This window comes from Toxorhynchites rutilus, chromosome 1, assembly GCF_029784135.1.
Source record: "Toxorhynchites rutilus septentrionalis strain SRP chromosome 1, ASM2978413v1, whole genome shotgun sequence".
In the NCBI taxonomy this organism is placed as follows: Eukaryota; Metazoa; Arthropoda; class Insecta; order Diptera; family Culicidae; genus Toxorhynchites; species Toxorhynchites rutilus.
Window position 1 is genome coordinate 54,658,208 of NC_073744.1, and position 14,104 is coordinate 54,672,311.

A 14,104-nucleotide genomic window follows, 5' to 3' on the forward strand; every position below is an offset into this window, starting at 1 on the left:
TCCATAAATAACTCTTTAGTAAAAAGTTCCGGGGACCCTCAAAACTTTTGATGACTTGTGTGCTTTGTAGAATCATTTCGAGAAGCAACGATTTTTTCTTGCCTTTGCGAGAACAATACACTAATTGGTCATATGTCGCAATTTGTTTCCTTATATCAATACACGCATCGCCAATTAACAATCACCAAACACGCGTCTAATGGCGGGTTTACATTAGGGAGATCTATAGCTGTTGATGCATTTATTCACGCGAAAATAGATGTAAACGATGTAAACGTAATATTTATGATACACTTCTTCGAGGTATATGTAACCACTATGAATAGAATAAATTCAGGCATATGTAAACGCTGGTGAATTTCTCACTGGTGAGAAATCACTAAAGTTGGATGCAGTTCTACTTCAGGTAAATAAATTCATCGAAAATATGAATATAATCAATATATAAATTCGCGTTAGTGCAATGGTTGATGCGACTTCTATAAATCTCATAATATTTCTTCACATGAATATATCCCTAGTCCAAACCCACCGTAACAGATGCACACAGTTGCAGCGGATAAAAATGAAACATCGAAACACACTTCATGTGAAATATTCGCTATCAGCTCGAGGGGAAACATGAAATACAAAACGAGAAGAATAAGCGACCTTTGTTGTTTCGGAACCGAAAGATTCTGAGAATTTTCCTCAGAGGAGATGCAATATATATACGCTAGCGACAGCTTACTTACTATGCAAGGGTGGAGTTTACTTCGCAAATATTCTCTTTTCGCTATCCCCTTTCGTTGTTTCTATTCTAGCGGCTGCATAAGTTGCCTGATATTGACAGCTCTGTTCGGGAAAGCACACACATGAACAGAAAAAAAATTATGGGGAAATGGGAGTGCTTCCAATTTTCATAAATTTAAACCATGTACAGACTATGGAATTGTAATGTATAGCATATTAAACAAATCTTAGAAAATTTCCGATTCGATTGGTATGCAGTCGTTTAAATCCGTTCGCAGCAAAAATAGTTATTAACGTTAACTTAATTCATGAAAAAACGTGACCTGTTTTCTGATTTGACACCCTTGATGTAAGACGTAGTCCTACGTCAAAAACAAAACTACCACTGTTCGGTTGAACATTTGCAGGGATGGAACGATAGGAAATCCTCGGACTTTCCTTCTAGGTAAACGGCACCGAGGTTCGGTTGATGCTCCTCTTTCACAGTAACCTCGGTTGAGGCACTGGCGTAAATCACTTTGCGAAATGGACTGTATTTGGATGGGCTGATGTACACTCTTTCGGGTAGATCCACTTGTGTACCAAAAAACCTTTCACTTTTACTAAAAAATTTTCGATAACCGTGATATTAAAACTCGTATGTATAATAAAACAATGATTTGATTCGCTCTAGACTGCCTGCTTTTATACCCGAACTATTGCGTCAGTTGGTTGTATTGAAATGCCAACCAGCGAATTAGCGCACGCATGCATAATGAGCCTGTTGTTGCTTTTGCAATTGCTACCGGAAAGTGTGCATTGTGGCAAGGGGGGACTAGAAGATTCTAGCTGGTCTGATTATTAGTTTTAGTTGAAACAATGTAACAAAAGGCGACTAGAAGGTTCTAGAAGGTACTTTGTTAGTTATTGTTGGGAGCTGTTTACCCGCGACTTACTCGGGGTTAGTAGATGGGATATGAGGTGGGAATAATGGAAATACTAATACTATTGGGCGTGGATTTCAATTACAAGACCGAATAACCACTTTTCACGGGAATCTGAAAACCATTATATCGATTTGGAATGGAATGACTGTATTATGTGTTTACTACCATGCATTCTTCCAGTTTTGCGGAGTATTTAAAAAAACTGAAATAAAAACAATGAATTAGTATTTTACAATCATTTATAAATGTTCATGAATTATTTCATTAAAGTTATTGTTGACATTCAGTAAATTTTGAAAATGGTCAAAGTTAATTCAAACATCAAAAACAACACTTTCGTATGAAATTCACCCAAAATTTCATACTCATAATAAATTTCTATTGACCAAAACTAATGAAGTTCTAAATAAAAAAAATGTAAACATATTTTTCAATTTAAGTAAATACAATTCATTGAATACCCCGATACAAGAAATATATGACTAAAACCACTTTCATAGCAATGGACATCACTGAAAATCGCATTTGAAGCCCAACCGAAACATCCCTGACTACAATAGATTCGAAGAAAGTCCAGGCAGTTATACGATAAACAAAAATCTGACATCTCTAGGTCCTTAAGATTCGACAAAATCGATTCGAAAGCCATTGAACCCGAGAACCAGGGATTCTGACTGAATTTGCAAATAAAATCGTTCGCCAGCAGCCAGCCAGCCGTGATTCGAGAAGTAACTCAAATGATTTGCATATTATTGGCTCTTTTACACACGCCAGAGAGCTGTATTTCAGCGCACATCAGTGCACATTGAGCATCGTATTTTGGTGCCGGTAGCTGGGAGCTATCCAGTGCCATTCAACTGCTCGCTCCGGTGCTGTCCCGAATTTTGAATATAAATGTTTCAACCCCACAAACGATTACATAGTTATGTATAGAAATAATGTCCGCCACCATTTCGAATGGCTGGAGCTGAAGCTCGGTACTCAGAACTAAGCTTCTCGATGGGACTCCACGTTACCACTTTTCTCGTCGCTATTGCTCTCATTCGTGTGTTGGCTCGATTGTGCTTGATAAATTTTTTTTTCCGTTTCAGGCGATTTTCCATAAAATTCGTTCTGAACGTTAAATGATGCGAAAACATATGAATGTATTCTAGAAGGACTTTTATTGTTGTGGTGTATTGTTTTTTTTATTGGCATTTTTTTTTTACATTATTCGGATTTCATTCCGATTTCAATCAATAAAGCATCAAGCTACCCTACCAGAAATTTCCGTTGGGGATGGGGAACTCATATTGCCACTGGATACTCGAAGAGGCTCAGCATTTGCTTTCAGAAGATACTCGAGCCTTATGTGATGATGTGCGGGAATGAATTTACAACCGAACTCCTTGTTTGAATTGCTGAAACTTTCGCAATCATTTTTTTTCCATTTTGTGTAGAATGAAGCCGAGTGCAATCTAGTAACGCTTGTTCTGCGTCCTATTTCAACGGTTGCAGTTCGGCAACAGCTCTGACACTACTGCAGAGGATAATAATCCCGCCTCTTAATTCGGAACACATGGCGCATCCCGTGAATATCCGCGTCTCATAACTTCACTGTTATAATTCGCCATAAGCTTGCACAATCTTATTATCTCTTCATTCTTCGTCATCCATGTGCACACTTCCGGCGTGGCTCGATAGAGGAACGCAAAGTCAAAACCTATCATCCGTTTTAGGCGCCAGTCGCCAATCAGAATCAAGGTTTCGTTTGGGATGCTCCGAAGTATGTTTCAATGAGATATTTTTAAAACCGTCATTGAAACCAAAAAAACACACTTTGGAAGATCGTTGAAAGTGCCAACACTTTTCACAAACTTGAACATCCCTAAAAATTGGGTGTTTATGAACGGCGCACAACAATATGCGGGATGGTACAAACAGAAAAGTTGGAACGAAGAGCTCTGGTATTTACGTCGCTTTTTTTCCTTCGTCTCGAATCTGTTTTACGGCTTCCTCGCGCTAGATAATATCCCTATTATCGCACTATTAGCAGCATGTGTGTCCACGGCAGCATAGCGGCGTTTCCAAGTTTTCTGCGACAGGGAGCGTGCTGAAAAGTTTCCCTCGTTTAACCAATTTCTGAACGACACACATCTGGCGCCTGCTGGCACCGAAGGCTCCGCTGCTGGGGTCGGACTTTTCCGAGCTTGGCGACAAAACGATTTGCATACATTGGCTTTAGAAGTTTGACACTTTTGACGGTCGTCGGCTGTTGGGAGTTGTTCAAGTCTGTTCAAGTATCACAAGAAAAAAAAGGATTCACTAAATGTCCTAAGGCTTTCCGTTTATCTATTAGAAGGATACCAAATGATACTAGTGGGCTTATAAATAAAACCGCCGAGTTATCCGCTCTACACAGAGCCCCGATTATCCGCGGAATTGTGTGAAACGCCCCCGCAAATAACGAAACTCGCGGATAATGCAATAACAGACAACAAATAATAACAAACGCAAACAAAGATATATCGTATAAACAAGTGATCATATAATGTGAAAACCATGACCGAGAGAAAAGAACAAGAGCCTGTCTGTTTTTGGTTTTATTGTATAGAAATATACTAATAATACAGATAATGTACTAAAAACTAGAAAATAAAATAAGTAAAAAAAAACTTTTCAAATTAAACGTATTCATATTTTAAATTAAACATATGCATCGGCTCACCTTGTCCGTCATGAAAAAAACATGTGAGAACGTGCTGTTTGACCGAAGCCAAATATTTCACTATTTTTGACAAATAAAATTTAATCAACGTGTACTGATCAAATATAATGTATTCAATACAAAACATGACAAGAAAATATTAAGTTATTGCATGCCTAAACTATTTTTTCGGTCTGTTCTTTGAACCTACCGGTACATGATTAGGCCACGTAAATATTTCAGTCGAAAGTTTTCCATGTTCGATGTTCGACATTGTTTGCCATCTTTGATAATTGAAGAGTGTCAAAAAAATAGTGTTGAGTGTTTCAAACCGAACTTTATCTGTCGAAAAGTGTTAAATGCAGACAAACAGTGTACGGCCCCTTAAGGTGAAGGTGGAAGGAAGCCATTGTAGTAGTATAGGTAAAAGCACTTTTTTCGTCAAAGAAATTTCCTCCGACTTGCACTGTGATCACGCGTATTCTAGAACTTGCCACTCAGAATACATTCAAGGCGTGTTATTTGGCATAGAAATCTCAACTAAGTACTAATAAAAATGACGCAAGTAATACTACGTTGAGACGGCGAAGTTCCTCTTGGAACGTTAGTGCCATTGAAGAAGAAGAAGAAGGTAAAAGCACGTGTTTTCATTGGGTAATAGTGTTTGTGAGAGAAGAGCGATTCACACAGTTTGTTTTGATTTTCGTACGTAAATAGATCAATTCCCTTATCAGACTGTGTGGCGCTTCACTGACACGAGTCTTAGAATACATTTGAAATAAATAACAATTCAATACTGAAGTAAAATGTATGAACGATGTGTTCCGATGAACAATTGCAAATATAATAATGCATAGTAGATCTATTTGCATATGAAGTAACATTCTGATCATACGCGAGCGTAGCATAAGCAAATTAACAAGTATTAACAAGTTCTTCCTCACAGTTACTCGATGTTGAGGACTCCTTAATATTATCCTTTGTGGATCGTACTTTTTCACATATTCAGGTTGGAGAGCCTTAACCCTTCTCTTCGTTGACCGAGGCATTTTGATACTTAATACTTTTCCGTTTACTATTTTTGACAGCAGAGGCAGCCATGGCAGTGTTCCGAGCTCTGCAATATAATTTTCTTAACCAATGTTAAAGTTGCTAAGACTTACATTATAGGCCCATTAAACGTAAAAACAGTAATTGTATTGATGTGAACCCCATTTTTTTGACGTAGAACTACGTCTTTCAGGAAGGGTGCTTAATCAGAAAACAGGTCACGTTTTTATGAAATAAAGTTAACGTTAATAACTATTTTCACTGTGAACGAATTCTCATGATTTGCATACCAATCGAACCGGAAATTCTCTAAGATTTGTTTGATTTGCTATACATTACAATTCATAATCTCTAAACGGTTGAAATTCATGAAAACTGGAAGATATTTCTTTTTCCCATACATTTGTTCTGCCGATTTGTGTGCCAACCCTACCCGTATTTCGAATGCTTATAACTCGAACATTTCTTAACAGATCGGAAAGATGTTTGCATCAATTGATAGGAAATATTTCAACGCGTCTATCACAATTAATAAAATGTTAGTTTTCATGAGATGAACAATTGGATAACTGTGAAATGTCAAGCGTTATCTTAACGCACTAACTGCCAAGTGTTGATTGACCCGATTTACGGTTTCCGCAACACAGACCTCAAAATCGATATACCTGTGGAATTCCGCTTTGAAAATATACATGCAAGATGGAGGTATTTTTGTTCCCACCGAGCTGTGTTTTTCTAACACGGACTTCAAAATCAATGTGCCTAGGGGAATCCACTTTGTCAAAACATGCAAGTCGGGGGGATTTTTTCCCGCTGAGCTATGTTTCCCTAACACGGACTTTAAAATTAATGCGTCTGGGGGAATCCGCTTTGCAAATACATGTAAGTCGGGGTTATTTTTTGGTGTTGAGTACTTTTGTACTCGTTTGTCGCAGACCGGAATATGTTTCCTTAAAACGTACTTTTAAACTGAGAAGCCAGGGAAAATCGTCTTTTCCGATACTACAGGTGAATGAGCTTTCGCGGTTCGAGAACTATGTAAACATGAGATGTGCAATAAATTCAAAGGGAAATGTAAAATACAATGATCGTTTCATAAATCTTCCGTTCACTTATTTTGGTAGTTCTAGGCATCATATCAAACGTAAGAGGACGTTCATCAAATTTATTTGTAACCAAAAACATAATCTATTACGAAAATTTCGATGCATTCTAAAATAATTTTCGCAATGGTAAATAAGTGGATTCCACAATATAATTGGGTAGTTCTACGTCGAAAATATGCGGTCGTGTCCTAGATACAACCCCCTACAATTTTATTTTATTGATTTTCATGACGTTTGCTATGACTGTTTCGATGATGTTGTCTGGCATCAGTGTCGAAAAAATAACGATGCTTTCACCAATACAAACAAAACCATTGCGAAAAATTGGAAAATGAAAATTCAACTTTCAGAGCACTAGCTCGAGTTTTCTGACGTTTTCCACTATACATTGCGACGGCAGATGAAAATTTAATATCTCGCGAGTAATCGATTAGAGTTTGGTTGATATTTCTTGATGGGAAGTGTGCTAAAACGATCGTTTTCTTCACACTGTTTCACAAAATTATTGAATTACGGGCGAGGGGTGAGGGAGGGAGATGAAAGAAATGAGCGCCATTGTGGCAGCCATTTGTGGCTTCCTTCCACCTTCACCCAGAGCTACACTTTTTACGCACGATGCAACACTGTGTCTGTTGCTGGAATTCGTCAACATACTTTGACCGACCAAGTAGGCGATAAAATTGTCAGTAACGAATTGATGAATGTCGCAGATTGCATTTTATCTTCATCGAGCAAAGCTTCGATTTCCGTTCCAGTTATTATTTCTTGTATTTATTGAAGCAAATACTATGTCGAACACGCGATGACGTGTGAGCGATAGAAAATCATTAAGGCAACAGAATATATATATTTGATTAAAGCTTGAACAATCTCTGAATGCTGAAATAATGAAGAAATCTCTCTTGGTTAGAGATGTGCCATCCGCACATGAGCTGTTCATTCGAATCGCTTCATCAAAGTGAGCGAACTCGGATCGGCTCTCAATAAAAAAACGCAGTTCATCAGCTCACATTGAAGCTGATTGCTGCTGAGCTGTTGAGCTGATGTGCTGCTGAGCTGAAGAGCTGTTGAGCTGCTGAGCTGCAAAGCTGATGAGGTGTGGAGCGGCAGAGAATGTGAGTTGTGAGATGCGAAAGAATTGTCTGCCTCCCGCTCTTCGTGATATGTTTTTGTTTTTGTTTGTCTCTCACCGTTTCTTAGCTTTAGCAGAGATGCCAGACAAGAAAAGGTTTTTAATTATATTTTCCATACAACACATTACAAAATAAAAAACATTATTATATCAATAACTGTTTGCAAATGAAATTAAATAAAATATAATATATTAAACATGACTGTGGAGATACATGCATTTATTTCCACGTGCTGAATCAAAACAATTCAAAATCCACCCGGCATCAATGCTGATGAGTGATTTGTAATAGTTTGATAATGGTAATGGACTTCCATGTGGAACGAACAGACTTTTATAATACAACAAATTCAACTATCTTTGCATTTGCTAATCAGATAGAAATCGAGGGTGGCTGCCTCTTTGTGACTTTTGTCATCGCGAATAATTATTTCGCGTCGCATTTTTATGTATCCTTGCGAGTATGGATGCAAAAAAATGTATCTCGGTGGTTTTATCTAGAAAGTCATTTTGGGTTATATCTCTGAAGGAAAATAGAAAAAAGAAGGAAAGGAAACAAAAGAAGAAGGAAATATGAGAAATATGGAAAACCAAACATCTTGAAGATTTGGCTACTCCTGGTAATTCCGTTGTTTGAATTTAGCATCTTTTATGTAGAATTTCAGCATTCAATTTTGTTGTATATTATACAATCTGACTCAACAAATGTTGTCCTGCCATATAAGTTATTTCTAGAGAATATTTTAGTTTGTTAAAAAAATAACGAATATATGTTACAAAAGTTTGTATGTTATCGTAGTACAAATGCGTAACCCATTTTGTTCGCATTTTCCTTTTTATCTTGAATATCATCCAAAGTATTCTATCATTCTAATTTGAGTGAAGACAAACTCAACGATATATGAAGGATACCAATCTGATCAGCCGTTCTTTTGTGATCGTGGGAAAAAACCTTGTTTCATATATAAATATAGGCTGTCAAAAAAGTCCTGCGGTATTTCCGCGAGGTGTCGTTGTAAGCACGTAGTTCTAGTTGTATTCATTGTATCGAGTCATACTATAGCTTGTTGGAAAGGTATTGTTGGGTAAAGGTGCTATAATATAGTCCTTGACAGTGTTTTGTTTGGTTAAGTCGTTCGTGAGTTATAGTGTCGCAAATATGGAGCAAAATAAAGAGACAATCCGACATATTTTACAGTACTACTATGACAAAGGCAAAAATGCATCTCAAGCTGCCAATAAAATTTGTGCAGTTTATGGACCCGATACAGTTTCCATTTCCACCGCACAACGATGGTTTCAACGTTTTCGTTCTGGTGTAGAGGTCGTCGAAGATGCGCCACGCTCCGGAAGGCCTGTCGTCGTAAATTGCGACAAAATCGCTGAATTAGCCGAGAAAGACCGGCATAGTAGCAGCCGTAGCATCGGCCAAGAGCTGGGGATAAGTCATCAAACCGTTATTAACCATTTGAAGAAGCTTGGATTCACAAAGAAGCACGATGTATGGGTGCCACACACGTTGACGCAAAAAAACATCTTTGACCGTATCGACGCATGTGAATCGCTGCTGAATCGCAACAAAATCGACCCGTTTCTGAAGCGGATGGTGACTGGCGATGAAAAGTGGGTCACTTACGACAACGTGAAGCGCAAACGGTCGTGGTCGAAGCCCGCTGAAGCGGCTCAGACGGTGGCCAAGCCCTCATTAACGGCCAGGAAGGTTCTGCTGTGTGTTTGGTGGGATTGTCAAGGAATAATCTATTATGAGCTGCTTCCCTATGGCCAAACGCTCAATTCGGACCTGTACTGCCAACAACTGGACCGCTTGAAGGTAGCACTCATGAAGAAGAGGCCATCTTTGATAAACAGAGGCCGCATTGTCTTCCATCAGGACAACGCCAGGCCACAAACTTCTTTGGTGACGCGCCAGAAGCTCCGGGAGCTCGGATGGGAGGTTCATTTGCATCCGCCGTATAGTCCGGACCTTGCACCAAGTGACTACCACCTGTTATTGTCCATGGCGAACGAGCTAGGTAGTCAGAAGTTAGCCACAAAAGAGGCCTGTGAAAATTGGCTATCCGAGTTTTTTGCCAATAAGGAAGCGAGCTTCTATAACAGGGGTATTGGCGATCTAACGCAAAACGTAAACGGTCGGTGAGACATCTGGATTTTGTTTTTGAACTAAGAAAATGATGCTAATGTAACCTAAAACTCAAAAACAAATCACGTATATTTTACTTCCGGGCTTTCCAAGGTAGTTCTCACATGCAGGAATCGTGCAATTTTCTACTTGTGTTTGATTGTGCCCTCGAATTTCCTTCTTTAATTCAACCATTGTCTACATTTTTATAGTTTTCACTACTGATAGAGTTAAATAAATAACATGTTATATATAAAATTGCGCAGAATTAAATTTCTTACAAACTCATCGCAATCAAATAATCTTTTATGATTATAACATTGTAATTTATGGAAAGAACTACAAACCTTCCATAAGCTCACATGGTAAAATTTAAAACCATCATCACTTTCACCGCAGCGCCGCCTAGGTGTAGATTTGTACGTTAGATCGCCAATTATGAAGTTGGCATCTCGTTGGGAACAAGTCATCGAACAAAACGGCGCATATTTGACTTAAAACAGATGATTGTAACTAATTTTATGAACAAATGAAAATTCAAAAAAAATACCGCAAGACTTTTTTGACAGCCTAATATTATTAGAAATTATATCAGTTTTAGTTTGTATATAATTACAAATACAATTCGTAATTTTTTTCATTTCTGTATAATAAGAAAAACGTTCGCTTTACAATATCCCATAGTAGTTATTTCTCAGAGGCAATTGTGTGAACAACCGCAAAATTCAAATGAGCTGAAGAGCTGTTCCAAATGATCTGCTCACTTGTATGAGCTGAACGAGTCTGAGTCACTCATCACAATGAACTGATTTGCCCATCTCTACTTTTCGTTGAAATTTCTGCCCGGTATTCAAATTCACGTATTCGGAAGTTCGTTTAGACTCATTTATATCCTTTGTTCCCCTCGAGTTGTAGCATTTTATATGAGAACCATTCATTCAGGTAGCTCAACGTTAACAAATGCACCCTGGTAAACGTGTAAACTTCCATTACATCAAGTGACATGGTGTTTTTTGTCTTGACGATCAGCTTTGACCGTCAAAACACTCTGACAAACTATTCAGCATCAAAGAGTGAAGAATTTGTTTTGTCGGTTATGTTTTGTTGCACGTTGTTTGTTGGGAGTGTCGTCATAGTAGCCCAAATATATGCAGTTACAGTTACATATTGCAGCTCTGCCTTCACCCCATGAGAAGGATTATTAGGTGGAGCAGTTGGCAGAATTTCCGAGCGTAGAGTGCGTGACAGCATGCGCTGCCGTAGCTATTTTTCACATTGTGACGTTAACATTTGTGTTTACAATCAATTGCCTTCCACATCCAGTGAAAACGCTTTTTTTCGGTAAGTTTCTATCAATTAAAAACAGATAACTTTCGTGGAATTCCCACCGAATATGTGTATAATGTGACAGTTTGCAGTGGATATTTGTGAAATGACGTCGGAAAAAATGAATGAAAGTGATACCTTCATAGAAACAAACGAATTTTCGTTATTTTCGCGATGATATGATGATATTTTGAAGGCTCCCAGAACCGGTATATGTGATTTGAGAAAAATAGTTTACAATTAAGCAACATTTTATTGAAAGTTCTGCTATTTCCGAGGACTAAAAACTAGATTGTTCTCTGGACGTTTTTGGTCCTTAAATGCTGAGTGTTAGTCACAATACAATTATCATCTGTTAAAAAACAATCAGTTACAAGATTTCATGAGCATTTTGACTCATGACATCATCAATATATGAGTTATTTAAATATCGTTTCGTCTCTTCCATATACATTCCATATTGAATGCAAGTAATGACAACACTATATTTTGTTTACCAATCCAAATATACTCTGTCTACTGCTCCACCTCATATGTACCTCATTGGTCTTCACCTTAAGGAAACCAAATCCTGGGGTAGAGATGGGCAAAGCAGTTCACTTTGCCGTTCACATAAGTTGAATCGTTTTGTTCGCTCTTTCGTTTACCGGTACCAAGAATAACATTGAACAACATTAAAACCCCACAAACATAGGTGGGTTCATAGATATTCAGCTATTCAGCTATTCATATCATAGCATTGATATGGTTCTTTCAATTTGCTTTCCACTATTATTTTTTTGTAAAATTATTAATTTACTTTCCATTTTTTAAACTTGCTACCGGGAAATTATTTGTTTAACCAAGTTATGAATTGTCTCAGCTTCCTCCGGATTTTTTTTCTGACAAACAGAAAGTATATACATACTACAAATGAACTGAAGAAAGGCATTAAATAGAAAATTTACAGTATTGCCGAGAATGAAATTTTGATTGCAACGATGAAACCAAACCTAATCTTAAATTGAAAAACGATCATCGATATCATCAAAATAGGCCAAAAATCGTTGTCTTTTTCTAGTTTTCGCCAATGGTTTTTCGTTAAATTCATCCGTTCCGTCCAACGCAATCAGCTTTCCACATGTTTTGAGCTCGGATGTAAATCATTCGTTCCCAAACAGTTCGTTCGGAATCCTTTTGCGTGACGAACTACCGTTTTTACTAAAGAACAACCGTTCGTTTAGTCTTTTTGGCGAACTAGATCTTTCGTGCAGCCAACTGTCGGCCGAATATTCTCGAAAGACTGTATTTAATTTGTGTTTGACAACGGAGAAGAGAACGGTGAAGGAAAATTAAAAAAGAGATGCATCCCATTCTCAGTGATTCGTACGGCACGTATGTCGGTGCCAAAATTGAGAGCGAATTGAACTATCGGTCGATAAACAATCGTCGTGTGTGCGTAGATCGATGCTATCCAGTATTGATTAAAAGGACGTTCGATAGTTGATCGACCGAACAGTTTGAATGCAATCGGGGAGACTATCAAACTTTTTCATCGGCCGGTACGGAATCGGTGTAGTGTGCGCATGTGCATATCGCTCCATACTTATTAATTCGTCCGACTTTTCTATCGGCCTACAAAAGTCTGCAGTCTGCGGGGGCTCCAAAGCCCGAATGGTATGCAAATATATAGTTTTTTGCTTTCTCCCCCACAGCGCTGGCAGCGAGTAGAACCTGAAAAACCTACTTATAAATTGTTATTTAAATTTAAAAAAAATTGTTATAAAAATGTTATTCAAATGTGGAGCTTGCCATACAAATGAAACACAAATTTCTGCATAACTCGAAAACCAATCAAACAAATGGAGCCAAATTTGGCATATGAAGGTTTTAGGGGGGCAAGAAACGATTTTATGGTGGGTCGACACTCCTCTCGCCCCTCTCGAAGGGGAGACTGCCATACAAATGAAACACAAATTTCTGCATAACTCGAGAACTAATCAAGCAAATCGAGCCAAATTTGGCATGTGGAGGTTTCTATCGTAAATCAACACTCCTCCCCTCTCTCTAAGGGGGAGCTACCATACAGATGATACAGATGAAGTTGCTGCATAACTCAAGAACTAATCAAGCAAATGACTAAATTTGGGATGTGAGAGTTTTTGGGTACGAGAAATGTTTCTGTGATGGTATGGCACCCCTCTCTCCTTTGGAATGGAGGGGGGTTCCAAAAAATTAAAACACATATTTCAATCAAGCATATTCCAACCAAACATGACAATTGAAAATTTTCGGAAAGCTCTGAAGAAAATGGGAAAATTTGAAAAAATTCAATTCCCATATGTCCTACAATTCAATATTTCATAGTGACATGCATTGTTAGTCCATTTGATGTTTGCATTAACGAAATTGGTCTTTATTCGAAGGCGAAAATTGATTTTAATTTTTTTTTTTTTTTATATCTGTATTATAGTGACTTTCAGCTCATTTGGCTGGTTCGTCACTTAATTGATTTTAATGTGATAAAACTCACTCGTACAGCTTCTTCCATCTATATAAATAAAAATGGATTGCTGAATGTGTTGATAAGAGCAAAACTTGAGGAAGGAATTGTCTGATTTAGAGCTGTCTTCATTTTATAATATTTTTTGTATCAAATATTTATTCCATGTAACGGAGCAACATGTTATTTGCAAATGGTTGGAAAATCTTGAACGGGAATTGTGTCTGATAATAATCCCCAAATAATAATATTATAATGACGAGTTTTGGTAGAAGTACTACGAATTTTATAGTAGAAGGTAATTTTAAAGGGTAGATTAGATGATCAATCAATGCGATTGGACTCATGAATGTGCGCTTAGTAAGACAACATGAATGTGATAACGAAAAATAAATTTTGGACAGGACGAAGTTTGTCGGGTCAGCTAGTTTATCATAAAACTATATCAATCCAACTGTTTCCCATCCAACAGACAAATTGATACTTACAACCCTTTAATTCAATATCTGATTTTTTTGTTTCTT

General features: G+C 37.7%; 1 protein-coding gene across 5 annotated transcripts in view; it reads right to left on the minus strand.

Moving 5' to 3' along the window:
- Positions 1-14,104, minus strand: part of LOC129766565 (alpha-mannosidase 2) — a 446,086-nt gene that overhangs the window by 64,170 nt on the left and 367,812 nt on the right. The gene's annotated exons all lie outside the window — the stretch shown is intronic.